Source organism: Giraffa tippelskirchi, chromosome 1 (assembly GCF_054371585.1).
Source record: "Giraffa tippelskirchi isolate mGirTip1 chromosome 1, T2T-mGirTip1v1.2.pri, whole genome shotgun sequence".
In the NCBI taxonomy this organism is placed as follows: Eukaryota; Metazoa; Chordata; class Mammalia; order Artiodactyla; family Giraffidae; genus Giraffa; species Giraffa tippelskirchi.
This window is the reverse complement of record NC_137275.1, coordinates 95,178,753-95,206,160: the sequence shown is the minus strand read 5'-3', so window position 1 is coordinate 95,206,160 and position 27,408 is coordinate 95,178,753. Positions and strand designations below refer to the sequence as shown.

General features: G+C 35.5%; 2 long non-coding RNA genes across 3 annotated transcripts in view; one reads left to right on the top strand and one right to left on the bottom strand.

Moving 5' to 3' along the window:
• Positions 1-3,333: 3,333 nt before the first annotated feature.
• On the bottom strand, positions 3,334-13,808 carry LOC145521324 (uncharacterized). 2 transcript variants are annotated; one of them, XR_014065321.1, is made up of 4 exons: positions 13,603-13,808; positions 10,377-10,672; positions 4,070-4,126; positions 3,334-3,424 (listed from the first exon to the last, which is right to left on the bottom strand). It is a non-coding gene; the product is annotated as an uncharacterized LOC145521324 (long non-coding RNA). The 2 variants fall into 2 exon arrangements; XR_014065322.1 differs by lacking the exon at positions 10,377-10,672.
• A 28-nt stretch (positions 13,809-13,836) lies between these two features.
• LOC145521322 (uncharacterized) overlaps positions 13,837-27,408 on the top strand; it is a 61,766-nt gene continuing 48,194 nt past the window's right edge. Inside the window, exon 1 of the long non-coding RNA XR_014065319.1 lies at positions 13,837-13,984. This is a non-coding gene — a long non-coding RNA (uncharacterized LOC145521322). The remainder of the gene's footprint in view (positions 13,985-27,408) is intronic.

The window sequence follows — 27,408 nt, the reverse complement described above, 5'->3', positions numbered from 1 at the left end:
AATAAGGTAGGGTGGAATGCAAACTCTTGAGATATGGGAAGGTCAAAGACCTGGGCAGTTAGACTACTGGAAGGATTTATCTGCATTGAAATTACCAAGATTTATGATAGAAGTTGTATTGAAGGGAGAGATGGTGAATTAGTTGATACCATTGACTTAAGGATTGCAAATTGATAGGACAAGGAAACACTGTCTCAAGGATCTATGCATGATTATGGCAAATAGGAGTAGAAAGTAGTATAATCTTCAAAGTTCCTGAGAAGAAATGTTTCAAAGGGGAGAGTGGTGTTACAATGTTTGGAGGCAGTAATCAGAACAAGAAAGACTCCCACCTCCAGGAACAATAGTATTAAGTTCAAGGAGAAGAAACTGTCATGTCTGGAGAACATAGCAGAAAAATGTATGCTTGCATGAGAGACAGCTTCCACTCAGACCAAGAGGCTGCAGAGATTTCTTGAGGAAGCCAAAGACACAGAACAGAGATTGGCAAATTCAGCCAGCCTCCTGTGCTTTTTATGCCTGGGAGCTGAGAATAGGTTTTATATTTTTAAAGAGTTAGACTTAGACTTTAAATGGTTATATAAGTACATGCATGATATTCTTGATTTTGTCTCTTGGTCCAAAAGGCCTCAAGTATTGATATTTACTATCCAACCCTTTCACAAAAACCAAACATCTCCCACCCCTAGTCCAGAGGATCAGCTGCAGGTGCTCAGGGCACAAACAGGGTGAAGACACATGTCCTGATCTTGAGATACAAAGCTGTTCCCTACAACTTTCACCCAAACTCTACCCAAGATTTATGCTGCTGCTGCTAAGTCGCTTCAGTCGTGTCCAACTCTGTGCGACCCCATAGACGGCAGCCCACCAGGCACCCCCGTCCCTGGGATTCTCCAGGCAAGAACACTGGAGTGGGTTGCCATTTCCTTCTCCAATGCATGAAAGTGAAAAGTGAAAGTGAAGTCGCTCAGTCGTGTCTGACTCTTAGCAACCCCATGGACTGTAGCCCACCAGGCACAAGATTTATGAAGAATCTCCAAAGGCCAATTTGCAGACAAACACACTGCAATTTGGTATCTATAAAACCTATGGCACTTCTAACACAACATAACACAGCCATATAGTATTTTTTCCAGTCACATAGAACAACTTCTTCTTCCTACCTTCCCTAGCCTTCCCCTTCCTCCACTGGAGAAAGATCACTTCTACACACACACACATACACACACACACACAAATCTGCCAACTTCTGATATAGAAGATTTTGCTAATGACTGACCAGGAAAGTGTTTGACTAGAGCAAATTTGAGAATAGTATATAGAATCATGGGGCCTCCCAAGTAGCACCAGTGGTAAAGGTGAGTTCAATCACTGGGTCAGGAAGATCCCCTGCAGAAGGGAATGGTAACCCACTCCAGTTTTTTTGCCTGGAGAATCCCACAGACAGAGGAGCCTGGTGGGCTACATACAGTCCATGGGTTTGCAAAGTGTTGGACACACATACACTCACATACACACACACATACAGAATCATAAGTGGATAGGAATCTGATGAGAAATAACAAGAGTTTAGGGCATCATATGTTGACTGAGGTAAACAGGTAAAATCCAAGACCAAGACTCCTAAGGGTCATTTCAGCAAACTGTGGTGGGAGACTATAATTCAGTAGTGGTGAGAGGAGGTGAGAGACCTTTACAGGAGCTGGTGGGACTCTGGATTCCTGGTTCAGCCATAGCTTTGGTTTCTAACAGGAGAAGTGTGAGAACACATGATGCTCTGGTGTGCTCCTTGATAGCTTCACCAAGTCTGTATTTAGACTACCTACTATCTATATATTATTTATTCATCATCACATTTCTGTGAAGAAGATATTATAACTTCCATTTCACAGATGAGAAAAAAATAAGTGATCTGACCAAGGTTATACAGGTAATAAAATCCAAAATCTGAGTTAGAACCTAGGTCTTCTGGCTATTAAACCAAGCATTTCTTTTCTCATAACTGAAGAATATGTATTCAAAAGCAGCACATATTAGCAACGGGGGGGGGGGGAGAAGTACTTCCTATAGACCAGAAAACATAAAAAAGAATAAAAAAAGTCCAAGACTTGCTTTCATTAAATCAAAACACATGGTTAAGCAGTCCTACCATCTGACTGTTAAAAGCATATTTCAAACTTAGAAATATGAGTATATCTAAAGAAATAAGCACATCTGTACATATAAGCAGGAGAGGGTGGTCTGCTTTAAACATGAATCTTGGATATCAATTTTGGTGGGAAAGAGAAGACTGGTGTTGAGCTCTGGAAACACATTCTAGCACTAGAGAAGTATTTTCTGACAAAGGCAAAAAGGTTTCATCACTTCCAACTGATTCCTGGATACATTGGCCATATGATTTTGTACATCTCACCAAGCAAACTTCAAACAACTAGTTCAAAATCCAGGTACTTTCAAGTTTCTAGTTTGTCTGAATAGGGGTACAACACTCTGCAAAGCACTATCTTCTTCTTCTGTAAATAATGAGTTAACATTCTCAATCATATTTTAATTGGCTATGATTATAACCCCTTTCAATCTATCAGTCAATACATAATAAAACTTAATTTTCTAACATCAAAAATGAGAGTCTGATTCAGAATTGTGGTAAATATCCTGAGGTTGTCAGGGAAAAAATTCTTCCAAAGAAGATGTGGAACTCTTCCTCTTTTTCTCGCTTTTTCTTTCTTTCATGAAAATGTGTGCTGTAACTGCTGTATAGTACTTAATGTGATATAGTCTTCAGTAGCCCCAGTTAAATGTGTGGCACTTTATTTTTACAATATGATTTTGGCAATGTAGTCATGGAGTATTTTCTACTATATACTGTACATTATGTACAGTACTGTACTGTACTGATGCCACATTATAAAAGAGAAGAATCATTTGATTTACTACCAGGAAAAATGAATCAACTTATAACTAAAATAGACTTCTCCAAATGGAAATATTTATCTTAATTTCACTTTCTTTGACATGTTTGTATCCCTCATAGTTACTGCAATGAACATATGTTAACTATTTATTCATTGATTCATCATGTCGTATTTTTAAATATTTTGTTTTATAGGTATAAGGTTTATATGGTGGATCAAACAAAAGACATTGAGATTATTTTCAAGAGACACACAATTTTAAGGTAAATAAGATTTTAAAACAGTGCTATACAAAATATCAAAGATCATACAAGTATTGTCTGAACGCCAGTATAGGCAATCATGTCAATGATAGTCTGTCTCAGTCAACTGAGGTTAAATAATGTTGTGATAACAAAAAAAATCTAAAAAGTCTCAGTGACTTGCCAAATAAAGTTTATTTTTCACTCAAGTTACATGTCCTTTTGGGGTCAAGAATGATATATCTTCCACATTTCTTTGTTCTCTACCTGAAGGAAGGGGAAAGAGAGCATGGAGGAATCACACAAGAAATCTTAAAACCTTTGTTTAGAAATATGTTGCAATTTCCATTTAAATGTTCTTTAACCAAGGGAAATAGGGGCTAAGAAGTATGGTCTTCCTACAGGGAGAGCTAACACAGTGATTCCTTAGAAATGTTCAATAATTTTACTATTTAAAAACGCTAATGTTCATTTACCAGAGATAAAACACCTAGCTGCAATTATTTCAGGAGTATATAGGATTCCTTAAATCCCACTCCAGGTATAAGGCACGGAGAGAGGGCAGCTGTAGATCTCTTGTTGAATGGAACCGTGCTTGGGTTATATGGAATATATAGTTTGTATGTGATTGCCCTTCATTTTTCTCCATTTACTTATTCTTGGGCTGTTTGCCTCTCGCTCACAATTGGATCCTCTGTGGACATTAGGTGATCCAGCTCCTGACCCCCTTCTGGCTTAGCACAGCATTCTGGCAATCACACATTTCCAGCCATCAGCTCATTCACCAATTCTGTCCAAGTCCTTTAATCCACATCACTCAGCTCTGCTCAGGGAGCCCCAGGACTGCAGCCTCTGCAGCCTCCAAGCACCTGTACCACATCTGCCCACATCCACTCAGTCCAAATCCCAGACCTGGGGCCTCTCCTCAAATTTGGCAGAGCAATGCTACTGTTGTCGACTGCTGTCTACCTGCAAATAGAATGAGAAGAAATAAATTATTAAGCAAAGACATGTTGGGTAAATAAAACAAATAAAATCTTGAGACATAGGGTCCAAAGGGATGGAAACTATTAATAATTTTCTACACAGTAACAAGTCTGGAAACCATAGTTCCTTGAGTTTATTACAAAGAGGAGACCTCTAAGGGACTGCGTGAAAGGGCATGACAAGAAATACGTGCACTTGGGCTAAGTAAAATTTAAAAGAATAAAACAGAAACTCAAGTCATCATGCTTATTTAGCAAGTTTATAAAAATGTAATAAAAATATACACAATTACCAGATAGACATCACATACATCTTAACTTTTCTTACTTTTACCAGTAACATTTATAGATCCAAAGCATGAAATTGTAAAATAGTTACAATTAATAATAGCATTGACACAACTGTAAACATTATTAATTTACTCCCACATTTAAAAAGTCAAGTATGAATAACACAGATTAAATTTACACGTATAACGGATGTTCTTACATTAAGGAAAGACAAAATAAGTAAACACTGATTTGGTCACACCTGCAGCATCAAACCTTTACAAAATATTTTACTATTTCTTTGATTGTAGGACTGCCACTGTTTTGTTTTAGGTTTAAGATGTAAAAGCAGAGGTGTGGGTTTAGGCTTCCTGTTTAGACTTCCAGCTCTTTCCAACAGAGAAAGGATCTCAGAAATAAGCGACAAACCTCTTCCTTTTCTCTCCTTCTCTCTTAGCGATGTGGATAAATCTAAACACAATGGCACTTCATGAAAACTACGTTTGAGGGCAGTATCTTTATGCAGCTGATCTTGCCTTTTTTTTACAAAAATGGGAGACCTTGTTTACAATCTTCCCATTTAGAAGCAATAAGTAATTTTTCCTGCTTAACATATGAGAGCTATTTTGCATAATCTTTTCCAACTTTCCTTAGAGTACCCTCCAGGGATCAGCAATTCAGGTTAGCTAGTGAATTCTTGTCTTTAGTTATTTTCTTTTCAAATGGGCTGGTCTCAACAGCTCAACCCCAAGCTGGTTCCAGCTGCCCAGGATAATGTTGGAGCTCCTTCCTGAAAGCACAGTGACAAAAGGTACTAAAGCTAATGTGTGATCACGGTAGTGAACTTTTAGTAGCATTGCTTCAATTTTCCATGTGGGAATTCCTCCAGGAAAAAAAGTTTAAGCATTGAAATTGCAATCTCCATTCTTGTTTTAAGGTCTGAAATGGAAGGGAAAGGGGATTAATTTTTCATATGAATTAAAGATGACTCTAACAATATGTTTCCTTACAAGGTTAATAAACAGGAAAAGGCAAGCGATCAAGATGTAACCATAATTGTTACTAGATTTACTTCAGACTGCTACTTACAGCTACAAGACACTATCATTTCAGGCAATCCTTTTTAATGTCAGCAACAATTTGAAATTCAGGATATTTCAATAAGTAGTCTAAGCTTTTTAGAGTTTATATGACATCATGAAAGTTGTGACATGTATTTTTTACTATTCAATAATAATACTAAGATTAAAGTGTCTACTAGTCACAAGCTATTGTTTGTGTAGCTACTAACAGCAAAAAAAAAAACCAAATAGTACACCAATAATTATATATGTAAAATTAATTTCAGATTAAAAGTAAAGGTCAAATTATGAAGGAAGTCTGCGGTATTTTGCTGAGTGCTGTTGGAATAAGATACAAGTAATTTCTAAAGATTAGCAGAATATTCATTATTGCCCACTAATAGTAAATACACACTAATTCACTCCATCCTATATGCTTTGACAGGGCTGCAATTCTTTGAGATGACTTACTTGTCAAGCAGCATAACCACAAAAAGATGCCAACAGTGTAATTTTCCACAGTTCACTTAATTTTCTCATCTATAAACACATTCAAATCAAGTTCACCTGAAAGTTCAAAATTATAGGGAGATGAACATCTCAGATTACTTATTTACTCAAATGTTTTTTTCTTATTTTCCATTGCTTTATCTGAAGTCCTCTGTTGTTGAAAAAATGCTTATATCAATGGAATACATTAAATGTCTAAATTCATATACAAAAACTGTAAAAAGGCAAAACTATGAATGCTTGGTTTTAAAGCCTGGTTCTATTACTTAGTGGATGTGTGACTTAGGAAAGTAACAGTACTTCTGGGCCTTGATTTAATTATCTCTAAAGATGAGAATAACTAAGTGCCTGTCTCATTGGATTGTTCAAGCATTGTACCATATTAAGCATTTGGTACCAGGCTCATAATAAATGCTACACAAGAATTTGCTTTATCACTGTATCATTATTATTATCATGATTATTAATAGCTGACGAACTTTCATGAAAGTTGCTTATCAAAATCTATTTCTTCATCCTTAAAATGGGGTAATAACAGTATCCACTTCACAAGGTTGTAATGAGGATCAAAAAACATGTCGTGGCAAACCCTTGGCAAAGTCCAAGGCATGTAGGAGTGAGTGCTCAAGATTCACTGGTTATTTTCTGGAGCTGGTTTTGCGGATTTCTCACTTCTCACTTCTCTAGCAGTAGGATTACAACGAATTTCTTAGTAGCAAGACTTTCACTAACTTTCTAATTTTCTCTAACTCTTCCCCCTCCTCTTGCATAAGGGAGGGATAATAAGCTAGAAAGGACTTCACTACTCAGCAAATAGAGATGTACCTCATTTCACTGTGCTTTGATTTATTGCACTTTGCATATACTGTGTTTTTTACAAATTGGAGTTTCCTGAAAAATCCTGCATTGAGCAAATCTATCAGTCCCATTTTTCCAATATCCTTTTGCTCACTTCATATCTCTGTGCCACAGTTGGGTTATTCTTGAAGTGTTTCAGACTTTTTCATTATCATTATGTTTGTTATGGTGATCTGTGATTGGTTATCTTGATGTTACTATCGTAATTGTTTGGGAGTGTCACAAACCACAGCCATATAAGATAGCCAACTTGATAAATGTGTCTGTTCTGACTGACCAACCACTCCAACCTTCAGAAGCCATGACCCTGATCAGTCAGTCACCATCAACATTGCAACAAGACCCTCCACCAGCAAAAAGTTATGACTGGCTGAAGGTTCAGAAGATGGTTAGCAATAAAGTATTTTTTAACCAAGGTATGTAAATTGACATAGTGCTATTACATGCTTAATAGGCTCCAGTATAGTGTAAATGTGACTGTTATATGCACTAAAAAAAAAACAAAAATTCATGTGACTTGCTTTATTGTAATATTTGCATTATTACAGTGGTCTGGAATGAAATCCCAAATATCTCCAGGATATGCTGGTAGAAGATGTGTATAAAAGGACCCCTCCAGTTGTGGCAGCCTCTGAAAAGGTGGGCAGGCCTATTTTCATCTTCTTTCACTGATTTCCAACACTTTGGCTCTGCTACCTTGTAAAAATACAGCATTCATAATTGTAGTTGGGAAAAAGGGAGGTAATCAATATTTGAATTCATGATGACACTTAGGGGTAAATACCAGTCCTGTCAAGGGTTGGATCCTTCTTACTTCATATCTCTCAGAAGTCTATTGCTTGAGCTTTCTTGTCAACTTTTCTGTAATGGGCAAGGCTTAAGATATGACAGTGCCATAGAGAAAAGGGCCCCCAAAACTCAATCTTTAAGAATATTTTATGTCCAGTATCATACCCTTTATGGCAGAAGGGTAAGTGGTATAGTCCATTTTAAAACCAAAACACTGTTAATCAGGACCCCTCTCTCTATATAAAACAACCTTAATTGTTTGGATTTAATTGTGGCCTCCAAGCCATACAGAGTCTGAGATGGAGCACGAGGAGATTAGGCATGCTTTCCAGTCTTCAAATGCTCCCATGTTTCATTCCCAGTTCACCCGAAAAAGGCCTTTAAAATTAAGAAGCAGTCATTCTTCTTGGTCTCCTCCCTACAGTTCCATCAGCTTCTCAGTCCTAACTCATGTCCTGTGCACTATTTTTCTGAGTCTCCATCTTAGGCTAAATCACCATCTGCTTCTGTTAAGCTAGCCTTGGTGTTGGTTGTGTCTAAGAAAAGAACAAGGTAGTAAGGAAGAAAACCAAAGAGGCTTAAGAGATTAAACATTCTCTTTGTGTATAAGCAAATGATTTAGATAAAATCATCAACTCTTCCTTCACTGAAGAAGAAAAAAAATAAACAGAGGCTCTTGATTTTTTCAGGTAAAAGTTCTATTATTCATCCTTTACCTTTCTGCTGGTTTTATGTATATGATCAAACATCCTTCTTAAAGTTTCACATTCTCTTGTTTTACTTGATTAGAGGAGGAGTGTGTCATTCTACTGATGTTGATAAATCTGGCTCAGTATCTTGGGTCAAAGATGTTTCTCAACTCATCTGGGGACTATTTTCAAAATGAATCTATTTCACAGTGATAACAAAACTGACTTCTTGTTGTTGTTCAGTTGCTCAGTCATGTCCAACTTTTTGTGACCCCATGGACTGCAGCAGGCTAGGCTTCCCTGTCCTTCATCATCTCCCGGAGTTAGCTCAAACTCATGTCCATTGAGTCGGTGATGCCATCCAATCATCTTTCACCTTCTGTTGTCCCTTTCTCCTCCTGCCTTCAATCTTTCCCAGCATCAGGGTCTTTTCTGAAGAGTCAGCTCTTCACATAAGGTGGTCAAATATTGGAGTTTCAGCTTCAGCATCTGTCCTTTCAATGAATGTTAAGGATAGAATTCCTTTAGTATTGACTGGTTTGTTCTCCTTGCAGTCCAAGGGACTCTCAATAGTCCTCTCCAACACCACAATTCAAAAGCATCAATTCTTTGACACTCAACTTTCTTTATGGTTCAACTGTCACATCCATACATGACAACTGGAAAAACCATAGCTTTGAATGGGAAAACCACTAGACCATTCAAGTATGGCCTAAATCAAATCCCTTACGATTATACAGTGCACTTGAGAAATAGATTTAAGGGACTAGATCTGATAGACAGAGTGCCAAAGATAAAATTGCCAACATCTGCTGGATCATCGAAAAGGTAAGAGAGTTCCAGAAAACACCTATTTCTGCTTTATTGACTATACCAAAGCCTTTGACTGTGTGGAACAAAATAAACTGTGGAAAATTCTGAAAGAGATGGGAATACCAGACCACCTGACCTGCCTCTTGAGAAACCTGTATGCAGGTCAGGAAACAATAGTTAGAACTGGACATGGAACAACAGACTGGTTCCAAATAGGAAAAAGAGTATGTCAAGGCTGTATGTTGTCACCCTGCTTATTTAACTTACATGCAGAGTACATCATGCAAAATGCTGGGCTGGATGAAACACAAGCTGGAATCAAGATTGCTGGGAGAAATATCAATAACCTCTGATATGCAGAAGACACCACCCTTATGGCAGAAAGTAAAGAAAAACTAAAGAGCCTATTGATGAAAGTAAAGAGGAAAGTGAAAAAGTTGACTTAAAGCTCAACATTCAGAAAACTAAGATCATGGCATCTGGTCCCATCACTTCATGGCAAATAGATGGGGAAACAGTGGCTGACTTTATTTTTTGGGGCTCCAAAATCACTGCAGATGGTGACTGCAGCCATGAAATTAAAAGATGCTTACTCCGTGGAAGGAAAGTTATAACCAATCTAGACAGCATATTAAAAAGCAGAGACATTACTTTGCCAACAAAGGCTTGCCTAGTCAAGACTATGCTTTTTCCAGTAGTCAGGTATGGATGTGAGAGTTGGACTATAAAGAAAGCTGAGTGCAGAAGAATTGATGCTTTTGAACTGTGGTGTTGGAGAAGACTCTTGAGAGTCTCCTGGACTGCAAGGATATCCAACGAGTCCATCCTAAAGGAGATCAGTCCTGGTTGTTCATTGGAAGGACTGATGTTAAAGCTGAGCTCCAATACTCTGGCCACCTAACGCAAAGAGCTGACTCATTTAAAAAGACCCTGATGCTGGGAAGGATTGAGGGCAGGAGGAGAAGGGGACAACAGAGGATGAGATGGTTGGGTGACATCACTGACTCTACGGACATGAGTTTGGGTAAACTCCGGGAGCTGGTGATGGACAGGGAGGCCTGCATGCTGCAGTCCATGGGGTGACAGAGTCCGATATGACTGAGCAACTGAATTGAACTGCACTGAACTGACTAGATGGACCTTTGTTGGCAAAGTAATGTCTCTGCTTTATAATATGCTGTCTATGTTGGTCATAACTTTTCTTCCAAGGAGCAAGCATCTTTGAATTCATGGCTGTACTCACCATCTGCAGTGATTTTGGAGGCCAAGAAAATAAAGTCTGTCACTGTTTCCATTGTTTCCCCATCTATTTGCCATGAAGTGATGAGACTGGATGCCATGATCTTCGTTTTTGAATGTTGAATTTTAAGCCGGCTTTTACACTCTCTTCTTTCACCTTCATCAAGAGGCTCTTTATTTCCTCTTCACTTTCTTCCATGAAGGTGGTGTCATTTGCATATCTGAGGTTATTGATGTTTCTCCCAGCAATCTTGATTCCAGCTTGTGATTCATCCAGCCCAGCATTTTCCATGATGTACTCTGCATATAAGTTAAATATACTTGTAAGTTAAATATCTTAAATAAACTTGTACTTTATTATATAAATAAACATATAAGTTAAAAAACTGACTAGAAATCTACAAAATTGACTAGACCTTATAATAGGTGCTGAATGTAATATAGATACTGAGAGGCTTTGAATGCAATCTTGTGTTCAGAGGAAAACCTTCATTTTGATTTGGGGAAGGCTGAATTAGATGGTGGCAGAGTATCTAATGATAGGAAGTTAGCAAGCAACAATTGTGTAAGAAAAAGATCAAGGTTGTAAATGAATATTTGAGAGTCATGAAACAGTAATTGCTCAAATTCTAAAAAGACTACTAAGTTATAGGTCAGATGGGTAATTCTAAGTAATATCTATCATTCTGAGAGGGCTGTTAGAAATGTTTCCTTATCTGATCATATTTTATTATACCACACCTACAAAGAGATATTGTTCAAAGATGTATCACAGAAAAACTGCTCCTACATTTCTGATCCTTCCCCACCTTGTTCGTCTCTGGAATTACGTGTATCCATTACAAACTATTTGCTGATGATCTGGGTCGGAATCAGTCATATTTACATGGACTGATTTACATGGACTCTAAACTGCTTTAATTTGCCTTTCTGTGTTTCACTTTCTCTTTACTACTGCTATATATAGTGTAACTCACCATTAACCAGATGTCATTTTACACCCAAGAGATGGTTGTACTTCATAGCTGGCTAAACTGATTTCTGTATTTAGTTTACATAAAACTCAGAGAAACTTCTGGAACCAAGATGTTGGTAAATGCAAGATTATTTCTGTTCACTAACAATTAGACAAAGAGGAAGAAAAATGTAACTTGACTTTAAAGCCAACATTCAGACCAACAATAGTATGAAAAATTAAAAGAAATGGGGGAAAAGCACCATCAAATTAGAAGGCATTAGTACTTGATTTTTGACTTGATCCCTCTTGTTACCTCAAGGAATGCAACAAATCATATTTTGATATTATGCATTTATAAAACATATTTTGGGTTCTTGTATTTTAAGAGAAATATTCAAATAAAATCCCCAGCTATGAAAAAAAGATATCCTCTTCCCACATGATTTTAAAAGATATCATGGGTCTTCAAGTTAATGTTCTCATTGAAAAGCTCTATGCAAAATAGCTTATAATGACAAATTGCAAAATTTTAACTAGATTTTAAAAATTCCAAGCCCTGTGCTTGAAGTTATTTTTTAGTAAAATCTAAAGTTTTATATATATTTATATATGTATATATATATATATATATATATATATATATTATTTGTTATAAATGACCTAGAGGAGTGGGTTGCCGGGAGGGTAGAGATGCTCAAGAGGGAGGTGACATATGTATAATTATGGCTGATTAGTGTTGTTGTATGGCAGAAACCAACACAAAAATTGTAAAAAATAAATTAAAAATAAAGAATAAATAAGTAAGTGATTCCGGAGACCTTTTAAAACCAGAGTAAATGATATAACACCACGGCATTATTCATATGAATGGCTTCTTTAGAAAGAGTCAAAGCATATCTTCATTAATAAAAATAAATGTTGTAAAAGTCCTATTCAGATGTTATATCGCAAATGATATAGATATACATACCCAACTCAAAGAGTTTTAACTTTGGGACTCCTTGCTCTCTTGTAGTAGTTTCACATCAATAATGGGTATGAAGAAATAAGCTTTTTGGTAGAGTTCTTAAGTTCTACTCGTGTTTGTTGAGCAGTACTTTGTTTTGAACAACAAAAATGTTATATAATATCAAACAAAAAAAACCCTGAATCTACAGTGCTGCCCATCAGAGGTTACTAAGCACTACTTTAGAGCTGAAATTCTTTGAGAAAAGCTGTGTGTGTTGGGGGGGGGGTGGAGAGTGGAGGGGGGTGGCGGGAAGGGGATATTGAGTTGGAGAGGATAGAAACAAGAAGTGTGGTTTCAAGAACTCTCTTCTTTTTCCCCATTTTCTTTGAATCACTCACGTCTCTGTAAAAATGTGATATTTTTTTTATGAGAAACTTTACAACGTACTAAGTAAAGAAGTGTCCTGAGCCTTCTTTAGCACTGAAAACTGATCTATAAGAGATAAGTTATCTGTCTTGGATGAATATTTAGAAACCAATTTTAAGAACTCTTATGTACAAAAAGTATTTTTTTTTTTTTGTCAGAATAGCTTTATTTTGGAAGGCAATTACTCTGGACACTTTCTTCAAGCAAACATGACAAAAGGCTATATAGTTTCTGTGTGATTTTACTGTGAACAAAACTAATCTTACAAAATTATTATTGTTTCAATTAAATGCAGGAAAATATTGCATGAAACTAAATTGCCAAGAAAATCAATTACCAATAAACTGACAGCATATTTGTATTATAATTCGTCTTTTAAATAATCAAATGTTCTTCCATAAGCTTTAGCTTACTTCCCCAAAAGGGTTGGCATGGCATTTTGCTTTGTATCTGAAAGCTATCTTTTGCTATTAATTTGCATTAAACAAACAGCAAAAAGACAAGAAAATCAAAGGAAGTACCCCTATATAGTTCTCCCACACATCTTGAGCTGTGTGAGCAAGCAGTTAAAACATGCAAATCCAGTTTGGAGGAAATTCGACATCTCTATTATAGATGAAAGGTAAACAAAGCAGATGAAGGATTAGTGCAATTCCAAATTTAAGATATTGCTCTCAGTGACTTATAATAAAGTGGTGTTGCATACGGTGGCATGTTTTAGATGACATTTCAATTGTACGAGCAATTTGCATTCTATCTGACATTAAATAACGTTCTTAGTATTATGAATTCCAGCAGCATCCTCATCTCCACAGCATAAAGATATGAACTATGAGGCACATCTTAATGAAGGGAGTAAGTTTTCCTGTCAATCTGAAATGTGAGACAAGGCAGTACCTGGGCTAAGCCGCCAGCAACATTATTGTGAGCTGCCCACTCCTGGCATAGTACAAATCTTCAGCTAAGGCATTCTTCTTATTAAATAAAGATCTATAACTGAACACATGTATCTGTAATATCACTACAATCCAAAGAAAATTAAAAGACAGATTATGTCCAGGATATTACATGCACCACCACAGAGCACTGCTAGAATCTGGTATGGTCTTGTTGCTAAGATACCTGGCTAATGCCACGGAAACGAGCCCCTCGTACTAATCTAGTACAATCCATGCATGCTTCCACATATTTTGGCAGAAGAAAGTAGGAGTCCACTGACAATGGTTTGGGATATTACTAGCCAGTGTTCCTGAATTTATACATTTTTTATCCCTTTCTGGTAAGCTTCAACAGTCTTAGTAAAATAAGAAATGTAACACTCTGTTAATGGCATTTGGTTGTTTTATGCCATTTAAAATAAGTAAGATTACTTTTTATCCTTCTGCATAGTCAGTAAAAGTTGCTTAAGAAAGGTAATTATTTAAGCGCCTTTGCTTGCAAAATTGTAGTGCTCCCCAAAATGATTTCCCTTAATCTTTGTGATTTATATTGTTATATGCACATAAATGACTAACTGCGTTTTCAGTCTCTATTGCTTTCGTCAAGGAGAATGCAATACACCAATTTTACTGGGTGCACACTGAATAAGAAATCAGAATGCTAAAATGAAATAGTTTGATCAGAAATGACTTGCCAGCCTGTGATGCATAAAACTGGTTTGCAGTGCTCAATGTTTCCAAAGATTTTTGTTTTATTCCTTTAAGAAAAAGATATACGTAGAGAGAAGATTAAAAGCTGTTTCAGGCATTACAATAATGCATAAAATTCTAAAATGAAAAATAAATACTTTGAGGCTTCCTTGGTATGGAATGCAAATGTGCTTTCCACCCCCAGGTGTCACTTTTTGAAACAATCTGCATTTGTTAAAGCAAACTAAGCAAAGACTCCTGCTAAGAAATCAAACAATTTTTTTTTTTTTAATATAAGCGTGTCCCTCCTCTGTAGTACAATATGATCTTCAGAGCATTGGTAACGGTAGTTCCATTGAGCTCCACTTATGATAACGATAACTTTTGCAGATGTTCATAGCTGTCAAATATTATTCACTAAAATGTCAGAAGATGTGATAAAAAGTTAAACCAGAAAAATTATTCTAAAGTAATTGGTTCAAGTCAAGAAGGCAAGGGAAGGTCAAACATTAATCCCTATCCATAAACAGTGAATGAACCATCAAGAAATCACAGTCATATTGATTTTTTTAGGAGGAAACAATTGTATACTGTATTGGTGGGCACACAGATAAAGTGGGTGCTTATACATGTACTGGTGTACAAATTTATAGTTGCACATCAAAGGTACTCAGTGATTTAAACAGAAGTTTTTCTTCAGATTTACTGGATTTTTGACTCAAATTTGCTTTCTTATCAAAAGAGACTTAGCCCATCTCTGATGATAATAAATTATACCTCGATTATCTTAAGTTTATATCATTCACACTCTCTTCTGTTTTCCATTCTGTGGATTCACAAGGTCACATGGAAGGGTTATTTGACCAGAAACCGTGGGGACTTCGTGGATTTAGAATTCCATTTGCAACATTATGACAAGAGTTCATCATGGGAGCCCACCCATATTAGTGCTAAAAATAAATATCACAGCAATCATTATGTACCAGAGAACATCTAGAAAATGTATATACAGGTTTAGGTTTTTGATTCATATTCTTCCTCTGTTTTGAGCCCCTGGGACATTGTTGCCATGAAAATTATTTCTAAATCACTGCCTACAAGGGTAACTGTATTATAAAACAGGAGACTGTCCATGACAAAGAAGAAATAAATCAATAACAGGTGCAAGTATCTCAGAAACTGTTACTTCACCATAAATTGTCCCTGTAAGAAGGACAGAAAAATGTTTTTACAAACCTTTTACTTTTTTCAATTCTCACTGGAATCCCATGTCAGAAGAGAAAATGGCTGTTTGCTTAGTATAAAGTGTCTTAGCCATCTACGTGGACCTGACCGTAATGGCAAAAGATGGTACCGATCAATATCCATCTTCTTCATTCCTGAAGTAATAACTTTCAATAGGAAAATCTATTTACTTTTACTTACCTTTATTTTATTTCATTTTGCTTTAAAGAAGTTCATTCCAGAGGGAGGGTTTACCTTGCAAACAGCAGTTAACAAACTGATGATTTAACTAAAGACTCTGGACCAGGAGAGGCACTACCATCACTGTACCTGTGTGTTAATGTTAAGAAGAAACATATTTGGGGGGATTCTAAATTTGTTATGCAAATTAACAGTAACTAAAAGCCTTCTGGGGCTCACAGCTGGTTATCTGGAACATATATCAACCAGGTCAATCAGAAACAAAGGTCAGCATTCACATTCTTACATGTAGGACTTGAATATTTCACATTCCATTTGTGGAAGACGCCATATGCAACTGGACTGTGTGATATATAAAATATCACTGGATAAAAGGAAATCTCAAAATCTCTCTTGGAAAGTCCTGGAGTTTCATGCATCATTTAAAAACTATTGTTAGGGAAGATCATGCATTCTGCATCCAGATCTACGACATAGAGAGGGAGATTTCATCCCAAATTGTCACAACGTCGTTATTTTACGTCGCACTTCAAAAAAAAGTGTTCAACACGTATGAGTATACGCACTAAAATAAAATATTTTTCAGTATTTGAAACATTTCCTCCTGCCTTTGTCTCCTTTTCATTCCTGTAGTTGTTTTATAATTATGATAGATTTTTATACCTATTGAGCTAGAATTGCTTTAAACGTTATGGTTTTTTGTTTTCCTAAACCCATTTGTTTTGCAGATTGACTTTTTCAAGGGGATGAAAATTGACATTTGAAATATCAAGCATTTAATAACATTTAATAACAATTCTTATCAGTGACTCCATTGAGTGATTTTTTTCCTAATAATTTTTACTTTTGAAACTGTAATTAAAAACCACTACAACTTGATATGTATAAAAATTATTGCAGTTGTCTTTACAGAACTCTGTAATTGATAAACATTTTTATCAACATTTAGACTACAATTTTTTCTTAAATTTCTCTAAATCAGAAAGAAATTTAAAAATTATTCACATACGTAGGCACAGAGTGATTGCAGACCATCTATGGATATCAGATATCCTTTTGATACTAGAAATGGTTGCTCAAAAACATTGATATTAATATCAATAGCAACTTAAAGTTTGAAAATAAGAGGAATGAACTAAATAGCAACCTGAGACTACTAATTCTCATTGTGAATTTTTAAATTAATAATTGGTAATTAATTTTAAATCAAAAGGAGCAATAAAAACCCATTTCTGAATTCTAGGTTCATACCTAAGTCTCAGAACACTCACTGTGTATATTTGTAACTAAGAAAGGAGATCACTGGTATTAAATCCTGCTTAAATCAATGGTAAGATGGGAAATAAATTAGAGGCAGTACTCTCCTTAGAATTTCTAGGAAAACATATATTAACGTAGATGTAATATAGCAAGAGAATTAATTGCAAATAAAGTAAAATATACACAATGATAAGGATGAATTACATTTCACTTCTAATATGAAAGCATTCATTACTAAGAGGCTATCAGCAAAGAAAAAAAATGCATGTATGCTTTACTCATTTTATGTTTTCACCAGACATAGAGGATCACATTTTTCATGAAGGTGATCAGGCTTTCACTCTGATGAACTTCTCTGTAAGCATTTTCATGTATGTGCATGTGTACCGGGAAAATAATACATGAGAAAGCTTTGGATATTGTTGAAACACAAAAGACAGATATTCCATTTAAGCAGGACCCCAATAAATCTAAAGAAAAGCCATTGACAATTTTATTAAAAAAAAAAATAGTTTCACTTGTTAAAAGGCACCAGGGGATTAGGAAAAATACTCAAGGTTTTAAAGGTTTTAGAACGCTTTTTGTTGTTGTTGTTCTCGGTGATAGTAATTTTTATTCACTACTTTGTACCTGCAACATATTTTGTTGTAGAATTCCATCCATCATTTCATGTTGTATACATTGACATGAACATATGCCTCAAAAAGTAGTTACATTTATTTTAGGAGAATCACTATCTATAAGAAACATATAATAATACACATAATTAAACATATGCATTTTAAAGAAGTCTTTTTATAGGATTAATACTATAAGGAATTGGCATTATTGAAAATACAAACAAATATTTGAGAAAGATGTAAAATTTAAGAAATCATAAATTAAAATCTCAAAGTTAAGGCGAGTGGTGCTGTTACTTACCCCTTGAACTATATCCATTTTAGCATTCTGATTAAAATTGAGTATCTGCAAACACAATTGTGTTACAAATAAGTATTCAAATCATGTTTATTGAATAAGGAAAAAAAAGAAAAGGTAAGTATGTAATTAATCATATTTTCAACTCTGAGACCTCTGAGAAGGCAAATAACATTCCTCTCACCTGTGCTCCTGGTTGTATAAAATTAGAATTTTTAAAACCTTACATATTTTGATGCTTACATAATCACAAAGAAACTCAATTCCAATATATGAAATGCACTGATTTGTGAGTTTATTTTCCTTTTTGCCTGTGAAAGGGTATAAATGACATGATAGGTACAGTGTTCTAGGCTGAGGCCTGCAGGAGGAGGTAGAACAAAGACACTCACACAGGTCAGAACTTCTACACACATTTTACAGAGTGTAGATTCAGAAAATCACACTTTATTTGCAGGAATTACATTAAAATGTTCTCAGTTGGAAGTTATTATGCATAAAATGTCAGATCATCCTTTTTTGTAAATAAAACACTCTATCTTTCAAAATAACCATTGAAAATAAATATTCAGGGACGTCTAGAAAGCTGTACCTATTATAAAGCCATAGAGCCCATAGAGGAAGCTCAAAAAATATTTGTTTCTGATATATATGTTTCATATATATATACATATATATATTGTATGTGTGTGTGCACATCTGTGTACATGTCTGTGTGTCTGTGTGTATCACAATTACACAAACAACTAGAGACATGATTCCAGACAAACATCTATCACATTGTGTGTTACTCCACTGGGTCATTTTATAGATTTTTTCCCCTCAATTCTTTATTTCCTAAGAAGTGAATACCTACACTGTTTATGTCTATCTTTTGGATCCCAACAGTAGACATGGCCATGATTAGGCATTCTAAGCCATAATCACAGGATCAAAATCACAGAGTTGTAACAAATACATGGGCACAGAGGTAACTTGACTGCTCAGATTGTAGTAGGCATCTTCATAGTTGCATTAGTTACTTTTATTTTTTGCTAGACATATGTCCCTCATCTCTATTTTAGAAACCTCTCAAGTTTTTTATACCTGAATTCCCTCAAATCTGGACCCCAAATGAGGAAAATTGGTTTATCTACACACTCAAAATTGTTCAATAGTTGATTAAAGCTTTGGCGCTGCAAAAATAATAGACTTGCAACAATAGAGTTACTTATCTATGTGAAGTAGTTGCACACATATGCTTCTTTTTATTTGACATGACTTGGCAGTAGTAAAATCTTAAATGTCACAGTCATTGATGTTCATCTAGATCACTACTTTCCATCACTTAGCACATTACTTTGATTTGGCTGAATTTATAAAGAGACTGCATGTGTATTTGTGTGTGTGGGATTTCTGAATCTCTAAATTTACTAGCATCAAAGACTTTTTTTTTTTTACTGAAAGATACATATTCAAATTCATAGACAGAGACAATTTCAGCAATGTAAAACAGCCAGCAAATTATGGGGTAAATACTAAAAGAGTAGCTACATTACTCTTCCCTTCTTACATGCAGGAGCTCAAAAAAATGCTGTTGGACACAGCGCTTTATTCGAAGAGGTTTCACACATGCATTTTTAATCAGGATTATATTTCACAGAGATCTGTCACCGCTCACAAGTGCAGCCGGCCGGTCCTCCTTGAAATGTATCAGCTCTCGATCTCAGCCCTGAACTAGTTTTTCTTTGTACAAATCTGGACTTGGTGATCCACAAGGTGGTGTTTTTCTTAAAAGAAAAAAAAATCCCTTAGAATTGCTTAGGAGCCCCATGTACATTGTTTTTAGTTCAAACATACAAGTGCTTTAACCTGGAACCATCTTCTAAGTCTCTTTCTCCGCCAAGTTGAGTCTAAACATTTGGCTTTAAGGTATTCGCTAAACTGGGAAGATTCAGTAATTGGTTATTTTATATTCAATTATTTGCATAAATTTTGTGTGGAGTTAATCTTACATTTTTCTTCTATCCTTGATCTATTGTATTATTAATCTATTCTCCCATATAATGATGATTAAGATGACACAATAAGCAAAATATGATGAAGAAATGTTTACATGAGTATCTTTCTCCAATGTGCTTCAAATATTAGACATATTATGTGACCATACTATAAACATACGTTCTTATCTATGTGTATAAAATATCCTATAGAAATTTATAAATGCAGAGAAACAAAAATCTGTGCATGAAGTTTTATATATATATATATATATACACATATATATACTGCTTAAGCTAATAAAATTGATATAAAACCAAAAGAGGAGGTTAAAAGTCATAGTTATAGTTGAAATAAATTTGAAATTATATAATTATTAATTGTATTTTAAAAGATCTATTTTAAAATGCCTCTATTTTGAAAACTTTGGTTAATCAATAACAGCAAACATACACTCTCAAATACTCAAATTAGTACAGGAATAGAGAAGTTTTTTTTTATATGTTGAGATTGCATATAGCATGTTTAAGGTCTAACAAATATCAAATCTCTGTTAAAGCACACCCAACTTTAGTGACTAAAACTTGTCTCCAAATACATTTCAAAGAGTATGTAACAGAAATTTTTTAGTTTCAAAAATCTCTAATATTTATGAAAATGCAAGAGTAAGCCAGTTTAAAATCTGTAGGTTGGGAACTTCCGTGTATCAGCAAATGTCCAGAAGAATAGGCCAGCACCAACAGAACAGGAACATTGATGTGAAGTAACCATATCTATATGTTGTCAAGCAACTGGTCATAAAGTGCTGAATAAAGGGCATTTGAAATTGGAGAGTTCTGAAAATACCACAGCTGATTTTTTATATTCTCTGACAGTTGAGAACAAAAAGACTTTCAGACAAAGATTTTAGACACTCCCTGTGATATCTGGCTTCCCTGAAGTTGATGCATAAGATTACCAAACATCTGATACTCCCTAAAACAGAGTCAGTATTAAGCCATTTGATTCTCAATTGCTTCATATTCATAAAATTACTACATTACTCTCCATCATCATCATCATAAACACTACACATTTTAACATCTGTTAAAGCATTTAAAAGCCCAGAGCTTACATCTACAAAACAGGGATGAAGAAAGACAGCCTAGAATATTACACAGAGTCCTTTTTAGAAACATTGCATTTTTAAGAGTTAAGGCTTTCTTTAATTTTACCACCATCAGAAGGTTTGGAAAATAAATTTCAAAATTCGATTGCCTCTAATTAGCAGCACAAATACCAATGACTCAAAATTTTCAGGAGCTTAAAAGATAAAATTGTCTTTCAGATCCAAATTGTTGCTTAGTACAAGGAAAAAGAAGGTATTAAAGCAATCATACTTTTTTTTTTTTATCCATTGCTTTAGCATTGAGTTAACAAGGAATATGTGGCTTTAGAGTTGCTTAGCCAACAGCTTGTACAGCACATTTATATTCCCCAAATGGTTTCATGTTTCCAAAGTGAAATTTTAGAGGGTATTAGTTTAAAATATTTATCTCTCTATTTAGGAAAATCTCTCTCTGTAGTCTGGGGGGAAAAAAGACTTTATAAATGACTTTTCTCTTGGCAAATATTAATGTTTAAGATACATGATAAAGAATAAAGGTAGTAAAATGAAGTCATTTAAAACATGACATGAGAAAATAAGTTTCACACAAACTAAAAGAATGTTATTACAGAAGATTGATCAAGAATTTAAAGTTTTACATTTTTCTTAAGAAGTCCCAACCTAAACTTCCTAGATCTTGTTGAAAGCCAAAAGATGTTAATTCTTGTATGTTTATAATTATGCTTGTTTTTAAATATGCACAATGATCTTTAAAGTGGATAATAAGTATATTTGACTTATACACATATATTTTCCTGCTATTGTGAAGAGAATAATAAGCTTGAAGCCAAAATATCTCTATTTGCGTCTTCCTTTTACAACATTTGCCTAGTTCCCTGAAATGGTACTTCCTCATTGGGTCACACAGAGTTGGACATGACTGAAGCGACTTAGCAGCAGCAGCAGCATCTGAAAAGTGGGAATTAATTCTGTCTTGATTCACCTGTCTCACAAGTTTGTGAGAATGAGAAACTCTCACCATGCTCAGCACACTTTTTGTGTTTCTTGTCCCCTATTTACTAAATCAATCCCAAAGAAATGAGGTCTGTGTCTCCCTATTACATTTCTCTTTTTTTGACAAGCATCACGAGAAAATATCATATTTATTTATTCATATGTCTATCCATGAATATTTATGGGTAGACATATGAATGTCTATCCCTTTGGTAGAATGGAAGATCCTTATGGGCAGTGACTTTGTCTTTTTCATTACTGTATCCCCAGTGCCTGAAACAGCACCTGGTGCATCAGAAATGCCCCAATATCTGTTGCTGATCTAATTATGTAAAAGCCATGTGTTCAAATAAACATGTAAGAACACAGGCTACTGCCACCTTGCCCCAGCAGACTCGTATGGCAATGAATATGTCAGGGGTAGGTGACGTGATGATCTGATCGATAAACCTGACTCAACTAAATGTAAGCCTTTATATTCATGAGTAGTTTTCCATAGACAAAGAGCTTTTCCATGGTCTACATGACCTGATGCTCTTAACAGCAGGTCTATGTCTATAGCATCCGTATTATTCTGTTTATGCAGGACACAACTGATGTCATTGTTCACATCAGAGACCATACTATTTATTGTATCTCATCCCCCTTTTTACCTTTTTACCTACTTTGTTTCTCTCATTGTCCCTTCCTCTCTCACATTATGATTCCCATCAGCACACAAACATTTTGAAATATTACCCATCTAAAAACAAGCCTTCTTTTGATCCATTATCAGCTGCAGCTACTACTCTACTTCTCTGAAATTCTTCCCAGGCTCTCCTCAATCCTGGTCTCAAGGATTGCCTGTTGGTTCTCCCTACTTCCAATCTTCCCATCCCTTCCAGTTGACTTCTGTCAAATTTTCAGCTCTACCATTTCACTGAAACCTGTTTCATCAAAGTCACCAATGATGTCCATGTTTACAATTCCAATGGCATTCAGTCAGTCTTCATCTAAATTAACCTCTTAGTGGCATTTAACAACTAACCAATCTAGTTCACCTTTTTTGAGGCATTTTCTTTTTTTAAGATTTTTTTTTTAATGTGGACCATTTTTGAAGTCTTTATTGAATTTGTTACAATATTGCTACTGTTTTATGTTTTGGTTTTTCTGGCCATAGAACCTGTGCAAATCTTAGCTCCCATACCAACAATCAAGTCCTCACCCCCTGCATTGGAAGGCAAAGTCTTAACCATTGTACTGCCAGGCAAGTCCCTGAGACATTTTCTTTATTTGGCTTTTAGGAAATCACTGCACACACTTTCTTGGCCTCCACTGATGGACACATCTCTTTTCCCATTCTCTAACTGCTGGCGTAAGCCAAGCTCAGCTCTTCAACCTCTTTATCTCCCTGCTCTGTAGGTGTTCAACAGTAATCTTGTAGCCTAAAATACCAACTGTAAACTCGTGACTCCCTAAAAAGAGATGAGGGTACATCTTCTATCCTACTTCTTCTCTTACCTCTACCCATATACCTCAAATAGCATGTATTAAAGGCATCTCAAACTTAATATAACAAAAACTGAACTCTTGCTTTTTCTCTCCCAAATTTGTTCTTTCTGTAATCTTGTATCCCAGTAAATGACATCAATATTCTGCCAATTACTCTTGAAAACAAGCAAGTACATAAACAGTCAAACTTGGGAACCATCCTTGACTTCTAGTTTGCATATTTTGCATCTAGTCCATTAACAAATGTTATCAACTCCATCTCCAAATTATAACCAGAATCCAATCATGACTTATATCCCAGGAAGGTGTATTACCTCTTGCCTGAACTACTAGTATAGCTTCAAACTGTTCATTCGGCTTCTGCTTTTGTCTCGCTATGGTCTATCTATATTTAGAAACAAACCAAATTATATCACTCATTAGAACCATCCAACATCTTTCCATCATGCTTAGAATACAATCTAAAGACCCAAGACTTTACATCATCTACCCTTCAGCCTCACTTTCCTAATTTTATCTCATATCACTATCCCCATTTCTCTTTGGGCTCCTTCTCTTCTTTAAGGCTGCTGGTCACATTCTTGCTTAGGTCTTTGTATTTATTTTTCCGTTTGCATGGAATATTTTTACTAAATATTCTTATGGTATGTTTCCTCAATTCATTCAGTCTCAGCTCAAAGCCATTATTAACTGTTTGTTTTCTGATACTAGGATTTAAATGCTATGAGGGCAGACTGTTTCTGACATTTTCCCCAGAGTTTCCTAACACCTAGTATGGTGTCTGACTTGTACAGCCTCCATATGTTTTGGAAGGACAGAAGGAAAGAAGAAAGGGAAAAAAATGAAGGAAAACAGGGAGGAACTGGAAGAGGGAGAGAAGAATTAAGATAATTTGGAGGTTGATTTTTTCACTTACATAATAACAAAGACAACTTTAATGTACCAAACATTATCTGCATGATTATAGACAAATTAAATGGGCAGAACTGGATGTAGTGAAAATACAAAAGTTTTTTTTTTTCTCTTCCACCACTATCTCCAAGATGCCCTTCCAAATTTCTTACCACAGTATGTTTCCAGTATATGTCAGTAGCTACCCATGCATTACCAGCTGAAACAATAATCATCTTGGAAATTAAGATTCATTTTGGCTGTTCAGAATTTTAAATGAATTTAATTTAAAACTTTAAGCTCCAGTCCAAATCATCTCCCCCTCCCCAGCTCCCACCTGATCAATGTCTCTGGAAAAAGAAAATTGTGGCTATTCTTTTGCCTTTAATTGCCTTTTCTCCTTCCCACTTCTGAGTGTTGCAGGGCTGGGGCAAGGGGAGGAGGATTTTTAAGGAAGGGGAGAAAATGCATTTGCATTTAGTTGGTGGAGTTTGTAACCGTTCTTGGCTATACTGGCCGGCACTGCCATGGCAGGCGTCCAAAAGTTGGTATTTCAAGAAACACATGTGTGGGCTTTCTTGGGAGAATGTGTGTGTGGAATATCTTGGTAATATAGAAGTGCTTCATTCAAGAGTGCAGAGAAGTGCCTGTGGGATTGGAAGTCTGAAGACTAAGGAAACAGCTTAAATCAACTACTCTTGGAATTAGACTGTAGACTAATAGAAAAGGAATAAAAATAAAATGCACTCAAGCTGCATTTGATGCTACTCCTCCTTAATAGGATATCAGTACCTCCAAAAATATAATGAATATGTGCAAAGTAACTAAACTTGTATTTTTTAAATCACATTTAAATCAATTATGAGAAGGTAATTAATGTTTAAAGGTATATCTAAGTTTAGTAAATCATTCAGTTGACATATAATATTATAATAATATTACAAAGAACAAATAAGCTTGACTATAAAACCTATGGAGGGAGAGAAAAATTTCATGATTTCGTACAAGATTCCAAGGAACAACATTTGTACGTGTTGCAGGATTTGAAATTCAATCTCTACTTATTCAACAATTACCTAATTATCTGGAATGATCTGTTTCACATTAATTCAATTCTCTGATAATATTATGTGATCGTCAGGTAAAACAGCAAGACGATGAAAAGGATACCTGCAGTGGTTAGACAGCATAGTAATTTTTTAATTTTTAATTGAAATTTTTAAATATCTAAACAATAAATCATTCAGGACAATGATTTCATTTACAGAAACAGCATGTAACCACTTATATGGAAAGAGAATTCTGAGATACACAATTTCTGATAGAGTTGGCACTCAGATATTATTAGGTGAAGCTGACAGCATTAATGACTGCATGGTTAAAGGGGAAAAGAAAATATGATTAACAATTTTATATTTTATGTTAGCATGTGGGGAAAATGTGAAGTTCAAGATTTTAGTGGTTTCACACTTCCTAAAGAATAAAGTTTAAACTCTTAGCTTTTCCTTTTGCAAACTTCTGCAACTGCCAACTTTCCCAGTCTTTTCTTTTATTCTTTCCTCGATATATCTGCTGCAGCTGAACACTTGGTTTGGCACTCTTTCTCACTTTTGTTATGTGTTTTTCTACTTTACTAGCACCTCTCTAAGAAAAAATCTTCTTCCTATAAAACTCATATGACCCTTTAAGGTTAAGATTAAAAAGGATTTTTTTCCACTATATATTGCTTACCTCAGCTGAGGGTGTAATCGCCCTTTTCTTAACATATATATTGTTTTATCATCCAAACACTTACTGCCCTTTACTTCAATCTTTTGTGAATATACCTTCCCAATTAAAAACTATTGGCTTAGAGATCTAGAAATAAAATGTTGTCACATACTCAATTAGATTTCCCACAGTATATATAGGACCACAGATGTGCATGTGTGTGTCTTTGTGTGTGTGTGATTGTGAGCGCTCAAGAGTATGTATACGTGTGTGTGATTTCTATGCATTTATCCAATATATATTGATTACGCTCCTATCTGACCCCTATGCCAGTCACTATCCAAAGTTACTGAACATTGGAAAAAGTCAATGAAACAATTCATAACCCTTTAGCCTAACATTATTTGTACCTAATAAGGAATACAGACAAAAGGGGAAACAAGGTTCAGTGAAATAACATGCCATATAGAGTTCTGTGAGAGTGAATGGGAGAAGCTACTTACCCAGACTTGAAAAAATAGAGAAAGTGCCATAGAAGAGGAATTAAAGGACAGGTTGGAGGCATCCACGTGAAGAGTAAAGAAACTGTTCTAGATAGATGAAAGGGCAAATGAGAAAGTTCTGATGAAAGAGAGAGTCTGTATTACTCAAAGAGCTGAAACGTATGTAGTGTGGCTGGAAGAAGAAGAGTGGAAGATGAGGCAGAGATAAGGGCATCCTCAGTAAAAGGGGATCATTGCAGGACATGCTGCCAAGATATCAAATTAGAAAAAGATGGAGACATGCATGAAGAGAACTTCAGTGACTAACAAAGCAGGCTTAGTGATTGCCTCAAAGTCATAGCAGGCCTAGGTTAAAAGTGGAGAAGGAGGAGGCCAGGTGAGAGCATAGATACTGTTTTCACTGAGTTGGACCAGTATTCTTGGGCTTCCCTGGTGGCTCAACTGGTAAAGAATCCACCTGCAATGTGGGAGATCTGGGTTCGATCCCTGGTTTGGGAAGATGTCCTTGAGAAGGAAAAGGCTACCCACTCTAGTATTGTGGCCTGGAGAATTCTACAGACTGTATAGTCCATGGAGTCACAAAGAATCGGACACAACTGAGCAACTTTCACTTTAGTGGAAGAGAGAAATAGGTTGATTCAAAAAAGATGAGGAAGATTTGAGCATGGTAAAAATCTGAAAAGGAGGCAATAAGAAGGAAAAAATATTGATCTAGGAAATGGAGATAATCGATAAACTTCACCTAGAGAGTGAGAAGAATGGAATCTAGGGCACAAATAGAGGGAAGAACCCTGGA